The sequence below is a fragment of the Saimiri boliviensis genome, chromosome 2, assembly GCF_048565385.1.
Source record: "Saimiri boliviensis isolate mSaiBol1 chromosome 2, mSaiBol1.pri, whole genome shotgun sequence".
Lineage (NCBI taxonomy): Eukaryota > Metazoa > Chordata > Mammalia > Primates > Cebidae > Saimiri > Saimiri boliviensis.
In genome coordinates, this window is record NC_133450.1 from 96,423,313 (window position 1) to 96,443,203 (window position 19,891).

General features: G+C 42.3%; 1 long non-coding RNA gene across 2 annotated transcripts in view; it reads right to left on the minus strand.

Moving 5' to 3' along the window:
* Window positions 1-13,309, minus strand: part of LOC141582702 (uncharacterized) — a 38,956-nt gene extending 25,647 nt beyond the window's left edge. For both annotated transcript variants that reach the window (XR_012515602.1, XR_012515603.1), the window contains exons 1-2: window positions 12,969-13,309; window positions 11,762-11,831 (exon numbers count right to left, since the gene is read on the minus strand). This is a non-coding gene — a long non-coding RNA (uncharacterized LOC141582702). The remainder of the gene's footprint in view (window positions 1-11,761; window positions 11,832-12,968) is intronic.
* Window positions 13,310-19,891: the final 6,582 nt, after the last annotated feature.

The window sequence follows — 19,891 nt, forward strand, 5'->3', positions numbered from 1 at the left end:
GGTATGCTGGCTCATGCCTGTAATCTCAACACTTTGGGAGCCTGAGGCAGGTGGATCACAAGGTCAGGAGGTCAAGACCAGCCTGGTCAACATGGTGAAACCGCCATCTCTACTAAAAATACAAAAATTAGCTGGGCATGGTAACGGGTTCCTGTAATCCCAGCTACTCAGGAGGCTGAGGCAGAGAATTGCTTGAACCCAGGAGGTGGAGTTTGCAGTGAGCTAAGATCAAGCCACTGCATTCCAGACTGGTTGACAGAGCAAGACTCTGTCTCAAAAAAAAAAAAAGTATTTTCAGTGTTGCCATAACTCTTCCTCTAGTCTTTTTTTTTTTTTTTTTTTTTTTTGAAACGGAGTTTTGCTCTTGTTACCCAGGCTGGAGTGCAATGGTGCGATCTCGGCTCACTGCAACCTCCATCTCCTGGGTTCAGGCAATTCTCCTGCCTCAGCCTCCTGAGTAGCTGGGATTACAGGCACACGCCACCATGCCCAGCTAATTTTTTTTTGTATTTTTAGTAGAGATGGGGTTTCACCATGTTGACCAGGATGGTCTTGATCTCTTGACCTCGTGATCCACCTGCCTCGGCCTCCCAAAGTGCTGGGATTACAGGCGTGAGCCACCATGCCCGGCCCCCTCTAGACTCAGGTTATAGTAATATATTGCTATACTGTGAGATACAATTTATCAAATTACACAAAAATAAAACAGAAACTTTGTTTGGACATTGATTAAAATTCCACCTAATCTATAGATCAATTTGAGAAGAAGTGGCTTTAAGAAAAGCAATATTGCCGGGCGCGGTGGCTCAAGCCTGTAATCCCAGCACTTTGGGAGGCCGAGGCGGGTGGATCACGAGGTCGAGAGATCGAGACCATCCTGGTCAACATGGTGAAACCCCGTCTCTACTAAAAGTGCAAAAAATTAGCTGGGCATGGTGGCACGTGCCTGTAATCCCAGCTACTCAGGAGGCTGAGGCAGGAGAATTGCCTGAGCCCAGGAGGCGGAGGTTGCGGTGAGCCGAGATCACGCCATTGCACTCCAGCCTGGGTAACAAGGGCGAAACTCCGTCTCAAAAAAAAAAAAAAAAAAAAAAAGAAAAGCAATATTGTTTTTCTATAGCCTTGTTGATTGTACTATTATGTAAGCATGTATGTATTTAAGACAGGGTCTTACTCTGTCACCCAGGCTGGAATACAGTGGCATGATCATAGCTCACTGCAGCCTCAAACTCCTGGATTTAACTTGTCCTCCCACCTTGGCCTCGCAAACACTAGGATTATAGGCATGAGCCACTTGCCTGGCTGATTTTATCTTTTTGTCTGCTTAATCTGTCCCTAAGAAGTAGATGTTAACATCTCTCATTATGATTGTGTCATTTGTCTCTAATTCCTGCCGTTCTTGGATTTTGATTCTTTTATCATATCTAGTGAACCTCTTTATCTTTCATAATGCTTTTGCTTTAAAATATCACTTTTTTTCTGACATTAATCTATCTATACCAGCTTTCTTTTGTTGAGTATTTGCCTGCTATTCTCTTCCTTACTGTTTTCCATTATCCCATATTCTTGTTTTGAGCTGTACCTTTTAAGAAGCCTGAAAGAATTCAGTTAAACCTTGTTGTGTTACTGTAAAACAGGCATCCTCCATGAACAATAGCAATAATAGCTTATAAATAAAATATGCTGTTTCCTTCAAAATAGTTTTCTTGTTTTATATTTAGTTTTGGAAGTTGGTACAACATAGTAAAGATGATAGAAACTGAGTATGTTATCATGGAATCCAATAAAGAAAATAAAAAGTATAAGAACTTTAAAAAGTTCAAACTAGCCGGGTGCGGTGGCTCAAGCCTGTAATCCCAGCACTTTGGGAGGCTGAGGCGGGTGGATCACGAGGTCAAGAGATCGAGACCATCCTGGTCAACATGGTGAAACCCCGTCTCTACTAAAGATACAAAAAATTAGCTGGGCATGGTGGCACGTGCCTGTAATCCCAGCTACTCAGGAGGCTGAGGCAGGAGAATTGCTTGAACCCAGGAGGCGGAGGTTGCGGTGAGCCGAGATCGCGCCATTGCACTCCAGCCTGGGTAACAAGAGCGAAACTCCGTCTAAAAAAAAAAAAAAAAAAAGTTCAAACTGTGAAAGTGAGCTTCAGATGAAATCAGATCTTAAGTGCGAGGCCAAAAGATAAGAGAAAAAAACAAGTTTTGAAATCTATAGAAGAGAAAAGCCTCCAAAATGTTCAATTTGGCCGAGCACGGTGGCTCAAGCCTGTAATCCCAGCACTTTGGGAGGCCGAGGTGGGTGGATCACCAGGTCGAGAGATTGAGACCATCCTGGTCGACATGGTGAAACCCCGTCTCTACTAAAAATACAAAAAACTAGCTGGGCATGGTGGCACGTGCCTGTAATCCCAGCTACTTAGGAGACTGAGGCAGAATTGCCTGAATCCAGGAGGCGGAGGTTGCGGTGAGCCGAGATCGTGCCATTGCACTCCAGCCTGGGTAACAAGAGCGAAACTCCGTCTCAAAAAAAAAAAAAAAAAAAAAAAAGTTCAATTTGAAGCTCCAACCACTACAACAGCCAAGACCTGGTCTCAGAAGATCAGAAATGCCCATGAATAGGATTGGAAGAGACTATTGAAAGAAAAGAATCATCTGAACTTATAAAGCAAATTTAGTGATTAAGCCATAGGTATGATTTTTATGAGAACCTGTGTTTGCACACTTATATATGTGATTTGCACCCTGAGACTTCATTAATCTAACTGGCGTATTGTGTATACTCTCTGCTGATCAACTATGATTCATGATTCTCCTTCCCAAGGCTTCCCCTCCTTGACTATTCCCTATCTAAGCAAATGGCCTCCACCCCTTAGCTTAAGCCAGAAATCTGAAAGTCATCCTTGATTCATTCATCCTTACCTCACAATCTACTGATTATATTTCTTAAATATCTCATGAATCAGTCCATATTTTTCCCCTTCTCTGTCAATCCCCAATCCATTTCTTCCAGCTGCCTCCTATTTGGTTTACCCACATAGATATCACATTATTTGTGCGCCATCATCTCCACTCCGTACTTAGTGCCCAGAATGATCTTTTCAAAATGCAAGTGATCATGTGACTTCCCTGCTTAAATATACAAAACCAAAAAGCAAATAAACAAAACACTTAACTGGCTTTCTATTACCTTCGGTTTAAAGGCCAAATCCTTTATAAAGCCTCCAAGATCTGGATCCTGCCTCTCTACAGGATCCATGTTGGTTTTCCTTTCGACACTCCTTCGGAATCAATTCAACGCTGGTCCCTTTGCCTAAACTACTTTCCCCTCTTAGTCACCTAAGAAGTTTCTTAGGCAACTCTTCTTAATTTTTCATGTTTTAGCTTTGATATCTCAGGCTGAAGTGGGAGGATAGTTTGAGCCTGGGAGGTCGAGGCTGCAGTGAACTGTAATCATGCCATTGTACTCCAAGCTGGGTGACAGAGTGAGATCTTGTCTCAAAACAAAAACAAAGAGAAAAAAACCAACACCACCACCCACAACACAACACAAACAAAACAAAACAAAAATACAAAAAAGACATTTTGTGTTGTCATTTTTCAGATGAGAAAATTGAGGGTCACAGATGAACCTACAGATGAAAACTATGGTTTATGGTCTCAAAGCAACTTGGGTGACCTTTAAATGATGATTATGCCATCTGTTTTCCGTGTTTGACACTGAGGTATGGCCACTTTTCTAAAACTGTTTTTATGATTAGATAAAGGCTATGATCAGTCAGTCTGATACTAAAAAATAAATCATTCTGAATCCTAAAAATGTTCCGACTGCATGTCAGCATAATGCTGTAACCCTTCCTTTCTAAGGTAACAACATTGTTCTCAAAATAGAGACTTTGCCTCATATCAAATAGATTATGAGTGAACTAAATTATGAAAACCAAACTGAAAACAAAACACAGAGCTTTTTTATGTACCAGTCTTCTAAGCTGTTCATGTCATGAAAGTGCAATTCTCCCTATGTTTGTAATTCTCTTTGCTTTGGCTGCAGTCCTTCCAACATATCTTTCTAGCACTGTCATACATTTTCCTTTAAACATTATGTTCTAGTTGTGTGACTAACACTGACAAATTAGTCTGTGACAAGACTTGTTCCTTACTATTTGACCAGCTTGTCACCATTTCCCTTCAATACAGGGTGGTTCTAAGTGAGTGATATTTTAGAGAAACTCCCAGTGGTGTCTGAGAGTGACCTCACAATCTAGTCAAATAAGGTTTAGGGAGTTGAACAAACTCTTTGGACTGAATGAGGCTGATTTCATTTTTTGCTTCAATCACAATCATCTAATTGTTGAGACTCTTGGGCATTTTAGAAAAAATGTAGAATTTACTCAAAATATTTATGCAGTGTAGCCTGTTTCTATGGCAACAGTAAGTAAATAAGCCGAAAAAATATTTTATTTTGAGAGAGAGTCTCACTCTGTTACCTAGGCTGAAGGGCAGTGGCATGATCTTGGCTCACTGAAACCTCTGCTTCTTGGGTTCAAGCAATTCTCATGCCTCGGCCTCCTGAGTAGCTGGAATTACAGGCACACACCATCACACCTAGCTAATTTTTACATTTTTAGTAGAAATGAGGTTTCACCATTTTGGCCAGGCTGGTCGTGAACTCCTGACCTCATGCTATCTGTCTGCATTCACCTCTCAAAGTGCTAGGATTACAGGTGTGAGCCACCATGTCTGGCCGGAAAGAATAAATTTAACTGAAAGAATCGTACGTGACTAAGAAAGGTTTCTGTTCCAATTGTACCTTGCATCTGTCCAATTGCTTGAAAAAATATTCAGAGTATTTTTTAACCAACTTTTTTTTTTTGAGACAGGGTTTTCCTCTGTTGCTCGGGCTGGAGTGCAGTAGTGTGATCAATCCCACCTCAGCCTCCTGAGTAGCTGGGACTATAGGCATGTAGCACCATACCTGGCTAATTTTGTTTTTTATTTTTTGTAGAGAGGGAGCCTCACTGTATTGCCCAGGCTGGTCTCAAACTCTGGGCTCAGGTGATCCTCCCACCTCAGTCTCTCAAAGTGCTGGGATTACAGGTGTGAACCATGGTACCTGGCAGTACCAAATCTTTAATGCTAAATACTTTATTTGTTTGTTTGTTTGCTTGTTTGTTTTTGAGACGGAGTTTCGCTCTTGTTACCCAGGCTGGAGTGCAATGGCGAGATCTCGGCTCACCGCAACCTCCGCCTCCTGGGTTCAGGCAATTCTCCTGCCTCAGCCTCCTGAGTAGCTGGGACTACAAGCACGTGCCACCATACCCAGCTAATTTTTTGTATTTTTAGTAGAGACGGGGTTTCACCATGTTGACCAGGATGGTCTCGATCTCTCGACCTCGTGATCCACCCGCCTCGGCCTCCCAAAGTGCTGGGATTACAAGCTTGAGTCACCGCGCCCGGCCTTTTTTTTTTTTTTTTTTTTTTTTTTTTTTTTGAGATGGAGTTTAGCTCTTGTTACCCAGGCTGGAGTGCAATGGCGTGATCTCGGCTCACCGCAACCTCCGCCTCTTGAGTTCAAGCAATTCTCCTGCCTCAGCCTCCTGAGTAGCTGGGATTACAGGCACGCGCCACCATGCCCAGCTAATTTTTTGTATTTTTAGTAGAGACGGGGTTTCACCATGTTGACCAGGATGGTCTCCATCTCTTGACCTCGTGATCCACCCGCCTCGGCCTCCCAAAGTGCTGGGATTACAGGCTTGAGCCACTGCGCCCGGCCAATGCTAGATACTTTTAAATTGCTTATAGATATTATATTTTCTGAAACCTACTTTTTTTCTTTCACAACCTCAGCATAGTAAAATGCTATAAGAATTATTAGGGAATAACATATTTAGTAAAGGCATCACTAAGTTTTACTTCTCAATTTACTATTTTTTAATAGACAATTTATCATATGTTCTTTTTTTTTGAGATGGAGTCTTGCTCTGCAGCCCAGGCAGGAGTGCAGTGGTGTGATCTCGGCTCACTACAACCTCCACCTCCCTGGACCCGGTTCAAGCAATTCTCCTACCTCAGCCTCCCAAGTAGCTGGGATTAGAGGCACAAGCCACCACGCCCAGCTAATTTTTGTATTTTTTTTTTTTTTTAGACGGAGTTTCGCTCGTTACCCAGGCTGGAGTGCAATGGCGCGATCTCGGCTCACCGCAACCTCTGCCTCCTGGGTTCAGGCAATTCTCCTGCCTCAGCCTCCTGAGTAGCTGGGATTTCAGGCATGCGCCACCACGCCCAGCTAGTTTTTTGTATTTTTAGTAGAGACGGGGGTTTCACCATGTTGACCGGGATGGTCTCGATCTCTCGACCTCGTGATCCACCCGCCTCGGCCTCCCAAAGTGCTGGGATTACAGGCTTGAGCCACCGCGCCCGGCCTTAATTTTTGTATTTTTTACTAGAGATGGGGTTTCACCATATTGGCCAATCTGGTCTTGAACTCCTGACCTTGTGTTCTGCTCGCTTCGGCTTCCCAAAGTGCTGTGATTACAGGCATGAGCCATTGCACCTGTCCAATTTATTATATGTTCAATCACTTTGAAGGAAATGATACAAAGGGGGAATAAAAAAAGATGAGACATGACTAGAATTTAGCAAATAATTGGAAAGATGAAATTAGCATATGCAAAACAATTATGCAGTGAAAACCAGCAATGTCTGGAGCCAGAGTTAAGGAGGGTGCGAGGAAACAAACAAGTTAAAACACTGATTCAGAGGAAGTACATTAGTAAGTTTTTTTTTTTTTTTCTTTTTTGAGACAGAATCTGACTCTGTCACCCAGGCTGGGGTTCAGTGGCAGAATCTCAGATCACTGCAACCTCCTCCTCCTCCTAGATTCAAGCAATTCTCCTGCCTCAGCTTCCCAAGTAGCTGGGATTACAGGTGCCCGCCATCATGCCCAGCTAATTTTTTTATATTTTAAATAGAGATGGGTTTTCACCATGTTGGCCAGGCTGGTCTCAAACTCCTTATCTCAAGTAATCCACCCGCCTCAGCCTCCCAAAGCGCTGGGATTACAGGCGTGAGTCACTGTGCCCAGCAAATTGGTAAGATTTTTTTTTAAAAGAGAATTGAGATAATCTATTACATTTTTCAGCATAATTCTTTTCCAAAATACAGATATAAAAGCTCCATGAGAGCTTTACTCGGGCTACTTTTCGTTTTTTAATTTTTTTCATGGAAAATTTCAGACATGTACAAAAATAGTAAAATGCATTTTCAGGCATCATCAAGCCACTCTGACAGTTTTATTTTCCTGGAATGCTCTTCCTTTAGACATAGTCACAAGGCTCACTTCCTCACACCTTTCAAAATTTAACTCAAATGACATTTCAGAGAGGTCTTCTCTGACTATTCTACTTAACACTGCACCTCAGCCTCTTCCCTTTCCTATTTTTCATTATAACTTTGATCACCCTCTAACATTTTATAATTTTTCCAATTTTTTTCATCTGTTCACAATCTAATAAACTACACAAAGGCAAGGATTATCAAATGCTTTCTTCATTGATATGTCCTAGTACCTAGAACAATTCCTGATACATAGAAGGGCTTAACAGGCAATCAGTGAATACATATTAATATTGGGATTTGTTAAAAAATAGAAAAATTACAATATGGTTTGAACGGCATTATACCATGCCAGGGGAAAAAAGATGTGGATTGTGATAGAGGTACAGCAGTCATCAAATATTCTCTACTCTGAATTTCCCTGCATCTATGCAGGGTTATAATTACTAATACAAGAAATGAATTGGGAGTGGAAGGGAAGTATGTCGATTGTGGGATGAGGCACTAAAGGTTCCATGTATTATTTTCCAGTCTCTTGTCATTACTCTGGTCACTAAAGATGTCATGTATTTCAGAGTTTGACCAGAATAGGGTGGAACTGCTATTCACCTCCATCCCTGAGTGATTGCATGGAGAAAGTGCCCTACCAATCAGTGTAAGACAAGAAAAATACTTGTGTTAAGCCACAGAAATTTGGGTTGTTTGTTATTGCAACCTTATTCTGACTATATGCAAATATATGTACACAAGCTAGCATTTATTAAGCACACACTATATGTCAGGCATTATTATTTTATTAAACCTTCACCAAACTCTGCAAGCCTGTACTATTATACTGAGATGAGGAAACTTGGACAATGTGAGGACAAATCATTTGTCAAAGGCTGACAGCTAAATGGAAGTGCTGAAAATGAAACCCAGGCAGTCTGAAGCAACATCTACCACGCTGTTAACAGTGGTTGTTAACAGTGGTTGATATAGTTTGGCTCTGCGTCCCCACCCAAATCTCATCTCCAATTGCAACCCCCATGTGTTGAGGGAGGGACCTGGTGGGAGGTGATTGGATCATGCTGTTCTTTTTTTTTTTTTTTTTTTTTTTGAGGCAGAGTTTCACTCTTGTTACCCAGGCTGGAGTGCAATGGCGAGATCTCGGCTCACCGCAACCTCCGCCTCCTGGGTTCGGGCAATTCTCCTGCCTCAGCCTCCTGAGTAGCTGGGATTACGGGCACACACCACCATGCCCAGCTAATTTTTTGTATTTTAGTAGAGATGGGGTTTCACCATGTTGACCAGGATGGTCTCGATCTCTTGACCTTGTGATCCACCCGCCTCGGCCTCCCAAAGTGCTGGGATTACAGGCTTGAGCCACCGCGCCTGGCTGGATCATGCTGTTCTTGTGACAGTGAAGTTCTCACAAGAGCTGATGGTTTTAAAAGTGTTTTGCAGTTTCCCATTTGTACTCTCTCTCTCTCCTGCTGCCTTGTGAAGATATGCCTTGCTTCCTCTCACCTTCTGCCATGACTGTAAATTTCCTAAGGCCTCACCAGCCATGTGGAACTGAATCAATTAAACCTCTTTTGTTTATAAATTACCTAGTCTCAGATAGTATCCTTATAACAATGTGAAAACGGAGTAACATGGTGGTTATCTTTGAAGGCAGAACTACAGAGACTGATCACTCTTTGTTCCATATTTCTGTAATATTTCAAGATGGTGTTTTTTTTTGTTTGTTTTTGAGACACAGTTTCACTTTTGTCACCCAGGCTGTAGGGCAATGGTGCAATCTCAGCTCACTGCAACCTCTGCCTCCCAGGGTCAAATGATTCTCCTCCCTCAGCTTCCCAAGTAGCTGGGATTACAGGCACCCACGACCACACCTGGCTAAGTTTTGAATTTTTACTAGAGATGGGATTTCAGCATGTTGGACAGACTGGTCTTGAACTCCAGACCTCAGGTGATCCCCACCACCTCAGCCTCCCAAAGTGCTGGGATTACAGGCATGAGCCACCATGCCTGGCAATCTGATGGTTTTAGACAGGGGAGTTCCCTTGCATATGCCCTCTTGCCTGCTTCCATGTAAGACATGAGTTTGCTCCTTCTTTGCCTTCCACCATGATTGTGAGGCCTGCCCAGCATGTGGAACTATGAGTCCATTAAACCTCTTTTTCTTTATAAATTACTGAGTCTTGGGTATGTCTTTATTAGCAGCATGAGAACAGACACACAGCCTCACTCATTTAAAAACAAAAAGAAAGAAAGATAAATTGGCCAGGTGCAGTGGCTCATGCCTGTAATCCCAGCAGTTTGGGAGGCCAAGGTGGGTGGATCAGCTGAGGTCGGGAGTTCAGGACCAGCCTGACCAACATGGAGAAATCCCATCTCTACTAAAAATACAAAAAGTTGGCCAGGTGTGGTTGCACATGCCTGTAATCCCAGCTACTCGGGAGGCTGAGGCAGGAGAATTGCTTGAACCTGGGAAGCAGAGGTTGCAATGAGCCAAGATTGTGCCATTGCATTCCAGCCTGGGCAACAAGAGTGAAACTCTGTCTCAAAAAAAAAGAAAGAAAAGAAAAGAAAAATTATAGCTGGTGCAGTGACTCATGTCTATAATCCCAGTAATTTGGGAGGCTGAGGTGGGCACATGATGGCTTGAACTCATGGCTAGTCATGAGTTCAAGACTAGCCTGAGCAATGTGATAAAACCTTGTCTTTACAAAAATTACAAAAAATTAGCTAGGTGTGGTGGTGCATACCTGTAGTGTCAGCTACTTGGGAGGCTGAGGTGGGAGGATTGCTTGAGCCCGGGAGATAGAGGTTGCAGTGATCTGAGATTGTGCAGCCATATTCTAGCCTAGGCAATACAGCAAGATCTTGTTTCAAAAAGAAAAGGAAAATTGCTTGAGTTTCACTTGCATTATGGAAAAATAGTGCCCACTTTATGTAATAGAATTCATTTAAGTATCAAATGAAATAAGTTATAAACATGTTTAGAGAATATCTTAGCCTGTTTTCTGTTACTGTAATAGAATACCCAAGACTGGGTAATTCATAATAAAAAGAAGTGTATTTGGCTCTCAGTTCTGGAGGCTGGGAAGTCCAAGCCATGGTACCAGTATCTGTTGAGGGTTACCCCATGGGTGAAGGCATCACATGAAAGGAGTGGTGTAAGAGAAAGCAAGAGAGGGAAGAGCTCAACTCATCCTTTTTGTCAGGAACACACTCCCATGATAACAGCATTAATCCATTTGTGAGGGCAGAGCATTCATGACCTAATTACTCCTTAAGGGCCTCACCCTCTCAATACTGTACCATGGCAATTAAATCTCAATGTGAGTTTTGGAGGGAACATTAAAACCATAGCAGAAGGCCGGGCGCGGTGGCTCAAGCCTGTAATCCCAGCACTTTGGGAGGCCAAGGTGGGTGGATCACGAGGTCAAGAGATGGAGACCATCCTGGTCAACATGGTGAAACCCCGTCTCTACTAAAAATACAAAAAGTTAGCTGGGCATGGTGGCGCGTGCCTGTAATCCCAGCTACTCAGGAGGCTGAGGCAGGAGAATTGCCTGAACCCAGGAGGCGGAGGTTGCGGTGAGCCGGGATCGTGCCATTGCACTCCAGCCTGGGTAACAAGAGCGAAACTCCGTCTCAAAAACAAAACAAAAAACAAAAAAAACCCCAAAAACCATAGCAGATAATTATAACTTCAAGACCATATTAAGTATGTACCATATTTCATCAAATCTTAGACACATCCATTGTGACACACCATTAATGTATATACCACTAAGAAAGAAACAATGTAACTAATTTAAAACTATAATATCACTTGGAACTTTTAATACCTAGTGAAACAACTCTTTTATACTTAATTAGACATGGATTGTTATATCTAATTCCTGTGCAAACATTAGGAGGAAAATATAAATGAAATAAACTGGTTAAGGTATTTTTTTCTTTTTCTTTTTTTTTTTTTGAGATGGAATCTCACTCTGTCACCCAGGTTGGAGTGCAATGGCACGGTCTCAGCTCACTGCAACCTCTGTCTCCTGGGTTCAAGCAATTCTACTGCCTCAGCCTCCCGAGACCTGGGACTACAGGTGTGTACCACCACACCTGGCTAATTTTTGTATTTTTAGTAGAAAAAGGATTTCACTATGTTGGCCAAGCTGGTCTTGAACTCCTGACCTTGTGTTCCACCCGCTTTGGCCTCTGAAAGTGCTGGGATTACAGGCGTGACTCATAGTACCCGGCTAAGTTATTCTTAAACTACTTATTCAGGCCAGCATCCCTGAACCATTTCTCAACACAATAATTGATATTCATGTTTTTCCACATAATAGCCTTATCTGTGCCATTAAGAATATTAGTGAACGCAGCATTTCTTACAAGAATCTATAAAAATAAATAAAAATCACCAAAGGACATACCAATGGTTCCATTAAATCAGAAGTTGAGACTGTCTCCAGGTTAGCTTGGGCTCCTCCTTGCCAAGTGAACCTAAGGGCAAAGAAAGGGGTTAACCGTACTGGTCAGAGTGATTGACCTTGTCTATTAAGGAGAAATTGGGTTCTTAGCCCAATGGGGATAAGAAGGAGTATATCTGGAATGCATGAGATCTCTGGGGGTACCTCTTAGAAGTCTTGTGTTCTGTGATTTTACAATTGTTCATGTTTCACTTTTTGCTAATTTATAAAACATGCAGGAGTTTGTTGTACAGGAGAAAAAACTCACTGAAAACATTTGACCAGAAGTCTGATAAGAAAAACAGGCCGACGCGGTGGCTCACACCTATAATTCCAGCACTTTGGGAGGCCAAGGCGGGTGGATCACAAGGTCAAGAGATAGAGGCCATCCTGGTCAACATGGCAAAACCCCGTCTCTACTAAAAATACAAAAATTAGCTAGGCATGGTGACGTGAGCCTGTAATCCCAGCTACTTGGGAGGCTGAGGCAGGAGAATTGCTTGAACCCAGGAGGCTGAGGTTGCAGTGAGCCAAGATCTCGCCATTGCACTCCAGCCTGGGTAATGAGTGAAACTCCTTCTCAAAAAAAAAAGAAAAAGAATAATATACTTTGTGATTTCAGTGTAAGTTGAAAATTATGGTACAAGGCAAGGAAGGGGAGCTACTAACTATGAGACTTTTGTAAATTATGTAACATCTCTGAACCTCTGTTTCCTCATCTGTTAAAATATGAACAAAGTGCTACCCAATTAAGACACTTCAGAAATGGGACTCTGAGAAAAGTCACTTTTCTTCTCCTAGCAAAAGGTTTTTCAGCCTCAGCACTCCAGACATTTCAGGCCAAGTCTTTTGAGACAGAGTTTCGCTCTTGTTGCATAGGCTGGAGTGCAGTGGCGCCATCTCAGCTCATTGTGACCTCTGCCTCCTGGGTTCAAGTAATTCTCCTGCCTCAGCCTCCTGAGTAGCTGGGACTGTAGGTGCGTGCCATCGCGCCCAGCTAATTTTTGTATTTTAGTAGAGACAGGGTTTTGCCATGTTGGCCAGGCTGGTCTGGAACTCCTGACCTCAGATGATCCACCCGCCTCGGCCTCCCAGACCAAGTAATTCTTTGTTGTGAGGCGCTGTTCTGCGCATTGTAAGGCGTTTAGCAGTTTTCCCGGACTCTACTCACCTGTGCCCTCCACCATCTGGAGATTCCAATGGCATCTCTCCCCAACAAGAGAGGCTGAAAATGCTCCATACATTGCCAACTGTCTCCTGGGAGGCAAAACTGCTGCAGTTGAGAACCACTGTCCTAACTCCATGTTCCTCCACTAAAGGTTTGAGGGACTGAGAAATGAAACAATAGTCCCGAAGGAGTAGAATGCGGTGGCTTCAACTCCTAGTTTCATGAAGGCAGTAACTGTGACTCAGAGACCTGGGGACACGGAGCTCTGAGCTGCCAGCTGATAGGAAAAGTCCTAATTAATTGATTGAATCATGAGGGGAGGGCAATAAGGGACAAATGGAGAGGGCCCGTGGCCCAGCCTTCTGTCTCAGAATCAAAGAGGCCCACACTGGTCACCCCTCGCGCTGCTGTGCTAGCTGCTAGGTATTCGTATCTGCAGATAAACCAAGACAAGGATGCGGTGGGAAAGGCCTTGGGGAGCGAGGAGGAGGCGTTGGGCGAGCCCAGCTTTGGTCGGCGGCCACCGCCCGCGGCACTGACGTGAGCCTCAGGCCCTGCCCCTCGCCCTCCTGGTCCCGCCCCCGCGCCTCGGACCCCGCCCCTCGCCCTCCTGGTCCCGCCTCCGCTTTCCGGGCCCCGCCCCTCGCTCGCCGGGCCTGGGCGAGTGGCGCCTGCGTGAGAGGGCAGAGGCGGGGGTGGAGGCGTTGGCGCTGCCACGTCTGGGCCGCGGCTCCCGACTGTGGCGCGGGCGGTGGAGAAGGAGGTGGGGCTGGCGCTGAAGCCGGATCCGGATCTGGTGCTGTGCACCCTGGTGGGGGAGAGCCTGGTTGGAGCGCCGACTGCGGGGCCTCTACGGGTGAGGAGGGACCGTGGCCGGGTGGCGAGAGCGGGACCGTGTGTCACGAGGGCCGGGACGGGCCTGCCTTCAGGTTTATCTAACAGGTGTGTCTGGTGCCCCGGTGAGGCCCCTGCGGGTGCTGGGGGTGCTGGTGATCGTCGCCAGCTGGGCGCACATGGTGTGGAACGCAGCTCCCAGGAAGTTGAACGCACGCGCACCTGGAGCAGAGGTTAAGGATGGTGGCCAGCGGTCCGGCCATGCGCGGGTCTTGGCCTGGCAGGGCTGGAACAGGGATTGGGGTCGGAACTTCGCTCCCCAGGCTTTGGCGTGGGAAATGAGATAGTTTGGTCGCGCTGTCTGCAGCCATTGGTTTTGAATGAGGACGAACGCCCCAGGCCCCTTCTCCCCTTCCCCCTTTCCATTTCAGGGCGCATCCGACGGTTGTCGCGAGCCACTGAGATAGGCAGCTGCTCCGAAAACCACCTCCGCACCGACTAGGTCGGCGCTTTCCCCAGGCTACTGAGAGACATCCTTTGTCTCTTTTTTTCCCCCAGGCTCCTACCCCTAGAAACACCGAGTACTGTACTATGATTTCTGTTGTAGGAGCTGATGTTTATGTAAGCCAAACTCATTTAAAATTTTCATACAAAATTGAATGGGCGATTATAGGATTCGTTTTGTTAGGATAATCCCTCATGAACAAATCCTAGAATGGATCTCAAGAAATTTATTTAGGCAGGATTTGCCGAATAGGTGAGAAAGAGCTAGCTGTATGGTATGATGATGTAAAGATTGGGGTCTCTTGAGGATCGTAGTAGAGCTCAAGATGCGAAAACCAGAGGATTCTAGCCCCAAGTCACTTATTTGCTGTGTTACCTAGAAGGGCAAGTCTTGGGAGTTCCAGGTGCTTCAGCTTCCTCATCGGTAGACTGGAAATAACGCCTAGATTGTAAAAGGTCAAATAAACTATCAGAAAACACTTTTGAAAATTCATGCAGTTACAGAATTTAATACATATAGCCAGGTGTGTTAAAAATCATTAACAAAATACATTCACAATGGATTCTTGTTATCGAAATGATTATAAAATGTATGTAAAGGAATCCGAAGTCCGCCCCTTCCCCATTCATCTGTACTTAGAGGGTGCCCCAGAAGCTCTTGATAAATATACAGGTTTAGATTTGGCCTTAGATTATGTTTTTAAAATTTGTAGATCGACTTTTAAAATCTTCATCTCCGGTGTCTATTACTTGTTGCTCTCAGTTGCTCGCTTCTAGCAGCAGCCTCTCTCCCGGCTCATATTCCAGTCCGAGGCTCGGAAGCCAAATTGTTGAAATTTTGTTTAAAAAATATTTAGTGAAAAAATATTCAATTGATGTGATGACACGTAAAAATGAACTTGGTGTATGTTTTTTTGTGATGTTACTTGTGACAGTTTGGGAATTTTTTTTTTTTTTTTTGTCCTGGATTTTTTGAAATGTGACCTACTGGTAAGTCTTATTCGTTATTCATTCATTAGGCATTATTGGGCTAGGGTTAGGCATAAGCGTGTCTTCTAAATGTGTGCTAATTTAGCAGTTAATCAGAAAAGGTTCTGAGGAATACTTACGGAGGGTTAGTGTTTACTTTTTTTATTTTTAAAGTTAATCTAGAAACTTTGAAGACCCTAATGATATGATGAGATTTCCGCTTCAAGCAATTGTGCAATTTTATTTGCAGAAATTTCCTAGTTTTGCAGTATCTGGGGTACCTGAAGATGCTAAAAGATTATTTATATAAAATTACCTAATTATGTTCTAAAACCCTTTGGATCCGAGTATCAAGTCATATTTTGCTTTACCTTGCCCCGTATATTAGTTGGGCACCAGGAGAATTTTACTGTTTGAGGATAGAGATAAAGTGGGCCTTCAGTATGGCTGTTTTGTAAAGTAGCTCATAAAAACAATTTTGATGTTTATTTTTGATTGTTTGGTTAACAGAATCTTATTTCAATCTGGAATGCTTTGTTTAATGTTTCTAAGTGCTGCTTATGACTTAATTTTGAACTCTTGTACAACAATAAGGTAGGGAATTTATCTACTCTAGTACATCTTTGGTGTAATAATGGTTAAGAGCAGAGTCTGCAGTCATACTACCTAGCAGGACTGGCTACGTAAATTGTGATAATCCAAATTAAAATGTAGATTTCTTTGTCAAAAAATTAAGAATATCAAAACAGTGGGAGCAGGGTATTAAACTAAGTGCAGTGCCCTGTGTAACCGCACAGGTCAGGGGCTTCTGAAGCCGGCCCTATTGCCTCATTTTGAATCCTTACTCTGTCCCTTGTTGGCACTGTAACCTTGAGCAAGTTACTGTTCCTGCTTCCTTATCTGTAAAATTGGGATAATAATGATACATTGTTCATTGTATTTTTAAGAGTTAATATATATGAAGTTTTCAATAAGTGTTACCAATATTATGTATTTTTATGATCAGTCATGTAATAGGACCATCTCATTAAAGTACAGGAAAATATTAGTACTTCCTGGTTAAAATTCATTAGTTAAGGGTTCCATAATCCTAGTTGTTTTCCTGTATACTTCTATCCTCATGAAAATTATTAACCCTATTTTTCATGTTTTCTAGACTACGTTTTTATTGTAAACACAGACAACTTTATAGGAAAAAGGAATCTAGTTAAATGTTAATGTTGACTTAAATTCTCTTTGAGTTTTCTTTAAACTTTGTACTTACAACTATATGTTTAATAGCATGATCAAAATGTTTCAATAGTGTGCTGCCTCAAGGAATTTACATTTTTAATACTGTACACATTTCACTTTATTAATAAATACTTAGCCTGTTTATCTACATACCTGAAAAACAATGTTGCTACCTACCTTTCAGATGAGATTACACACAAAAACCTCAAGGGTCCAATTACCAGGGACAGACAGTAAAACACGTCGACTCAAATTCATCTATTAAAAACATGTTTTGGCCGGGCGTGCTGCCTCACGCTTGTAATTCCAGAACTTTGGGAGGCTGAAGAGGGAGGATCACTTGAGGTCAGGACTTAAAGTACAACGCTGCAAAAACCCTATCTTTACTATAAATGCAAAAATTAGCCAGGTGTGGTGGTATGAGCCTGTAGTCCCAGCTACTTGGGAAGCTGAGGTGGGAGAATCACTTGAGCCTAGGATTTCAAGGCTGCAGTGAGCTATGAATTGCACCACTGCATTCCAGTGTAGGCAACAGAGTGCGACCCTATCTCAAAACAGAATAAAACAAAAATCTTATTTTGAATGGATATTAAACTTGTTAAATTTGAAGTTTTTGTTTGATCATGACAATTTCTACATTTTCCTTAATGTTAGAACTAGGTACAGTGTGTGCAGCATAATTTGATCTGAATACTTTTGTGTGTGTGTGTTGTCTGGGGGGACCTCTTGGCAGTCTACATTGTAAGTTACGTTGTTATTCTTTTCTGTCCAAGAATGCTAACTTTTGGTTTAACATAAACATAAGTGCCTGTCATTTTTTTTTGTAGTCCCTGTACTCAGAACAGTGCCTGATTCATGAATTAAAGGTGAAAAAAATGAACAAGAATTTATAAATTTGAATTTTAAATTTATTGCTAACTACCATATATCTTATTGCGTCTTTAACAGTATGCCAGGCACTGCTAAGTTCTTGCTTGCATACAGTAATGCATTTCATTCTTCCAATAATTCATCTACACTTTACAAGTAAGGAAACTACAACTTAAGAACTTAATTACCTTAGTAGTTATACAGTTGACATTTGAACACCAAGTTTGATTCCAAAACTCATGCTCCTTTTATGCCTAGGTTTAAATCCCGGAATTTTGTGACCTTGGGCAAGTTACTTAACATTTTCTCACCTATTGAAATGTAGGTAATAACCATGCCTAACCTGTACGATGGTTGAAATAAATGAACTATTAAATTTCTTTGAACAGTCTGGCACATAAGAAGTGCTGAGCAAGTGTTAACTTCTATTGTAAGATCACATCACATTATCTTCCCATAACTAACTGTATTGCAGCATTATTTATATAGTTACATAGGATTACATACACAGAAACTTAGTATCCATGTTTAAGGAAAAGTTAAGAATATATGCCCTAAAGCATACTGTGACTTATGAAATAAGGAACAATTGGGAGTTCCGTTACTGGGCAAATTGTTCTCTCATTAAAATATAGTTTCTTGGCCAGAGGCGGGGGAGGGAGTCGGTGGCTCATGCCTGTAATCCCAGCACTTTAGGAGGCCGAGGAGGGCAGATCACCTGAGGTCAGGAGTTCAAGACCAGCCTGACCAACATGGAGAAACCCAGTCTGTACTAAAAATACAAAACTAGCCATCGTGGTGGCACGTGCCTTTAATCCCAGCTACTTGGAAGCCTGAGGCAGGAGAATCACTTGAACCTGGGAAGCAGAGGTTGTGATGAGCTGAGATAGTGCCATTGCACTCCAGCCTGGGCAACAAGAGCAAAACTCCATCTCAAAAAAATAAATTTGTAAAAAAAAAAAAAAAAAATATATATATATATATATATATATATATATATATATAGAGAGAGAGAGAGAGAGAGAGAGAGAGAGAGAGAGAGAGAGAGAGTTTCTTTAACTGGGTATAGAAGTAAGTTGAAGGCTGCTTTTTTTTTTTTTAAATCTCTAATCCAAAAATCAAAAATGCTCAAAAATTTGAAACTTTATTGAGGGTCAACATAATGCCACAAGTGGAAAATTCCACACCTGATTTATGTACAAAAACTTTTCCATGCACAAAATTATTTAAGATATTGTGTAAAATATTTGTGCTATGTGTGTAAGGTATATATGAAACACAAATGAGTTTTGTTTTGTCTTGGGTCCCATCCCTAAGATATCTCATTATATATATGCAAATATCCCCAAATCTGAAAAAAAAAAATCCAAAATCTGAAACATTTCTGGTCCCAAGCATTTTGGATAAGGGATACTTAACTTGTAATTGTTGGGAAGCATCTTTTTTTTTTTTTTTTTTTTTTTTTTTTTTTTAAGCAACTCTGTGCTCCACAGAAGGCCCCTAACCCATTTTATGCTTTATATGATTTGTTTTTCATCCTTCCTGACATTACTTCTCTGTTATTTAGTCTCAGTTTTAAAACACTACAACTAGTGAGAACCTGATCATTTCTAAATGTTCAAAATAGAGGGGGAAATACCATGATCACTTTTCAGTAGCATGAAAAACACTGGCTATTTTCAAGCTGCTTAGATGCAACTGAGAAACTTAACACTATACATTTTTATTTTATTTTTTGAGATGGAGTTTCGCTCTTGTTGCCCAGGCTGGACTGCAGTTGTGTGATCTTGGCTCACTGCAACCTCCACCTTCTGGGTTCAAGTGATTTTTCTGTCTCAGCCTCCCAAGTAGCTGGGATTACAGGTGCCCACCACCACACCTGGCTAATTTTGTATTTTTAGTAGAGACAGGGTTTCGCCATGTTCGTCAGGCTAGTCTCGAATCCCTGACCTCAAGTGATCCACCCACCTCCCAAAGTGCTAGGATTACAGGCGTGAGCCATGGTGCCTAGCCCACACGATAGATTTTTAGAAAACCTGCTATGAAAACCAATTCAGCAGACACTCTTAGTGTATATCTATCATAGCCAAGGTAAAGTATTTCTGAGAATACAGAAAATAATTAATTTGAGCCTGTTCATCAGTTATCTTCTATTCATGATTCTTTTTTTTTTTTTTTAAGCTACATGCCCAGTAAGTTTTCTTTAGTGACAAGGAAGATTAAGAGATTACTGTTTATATATATATATATATATATATATATATATATATATATATATATACATTTTTCCCCCTTGCAATTTCCTGTTGAAAATAATAAATTCGGCCGGGCGCGGTGGCTCAAGCCTGTAATCCCAGCACTTTGGGAGGCCAAGGTGGGTGGATCACGAGGTCGAGAGATCGAGACCATCCTGGTCAACATGGTGAAACCCCGCCTCTACTAAAAATACAAAAAGTTAGCTGGGCATGGTGGCACATGCCTGTAATCCCAGCTACTCAGGAGGCTGAGGCAGGAGA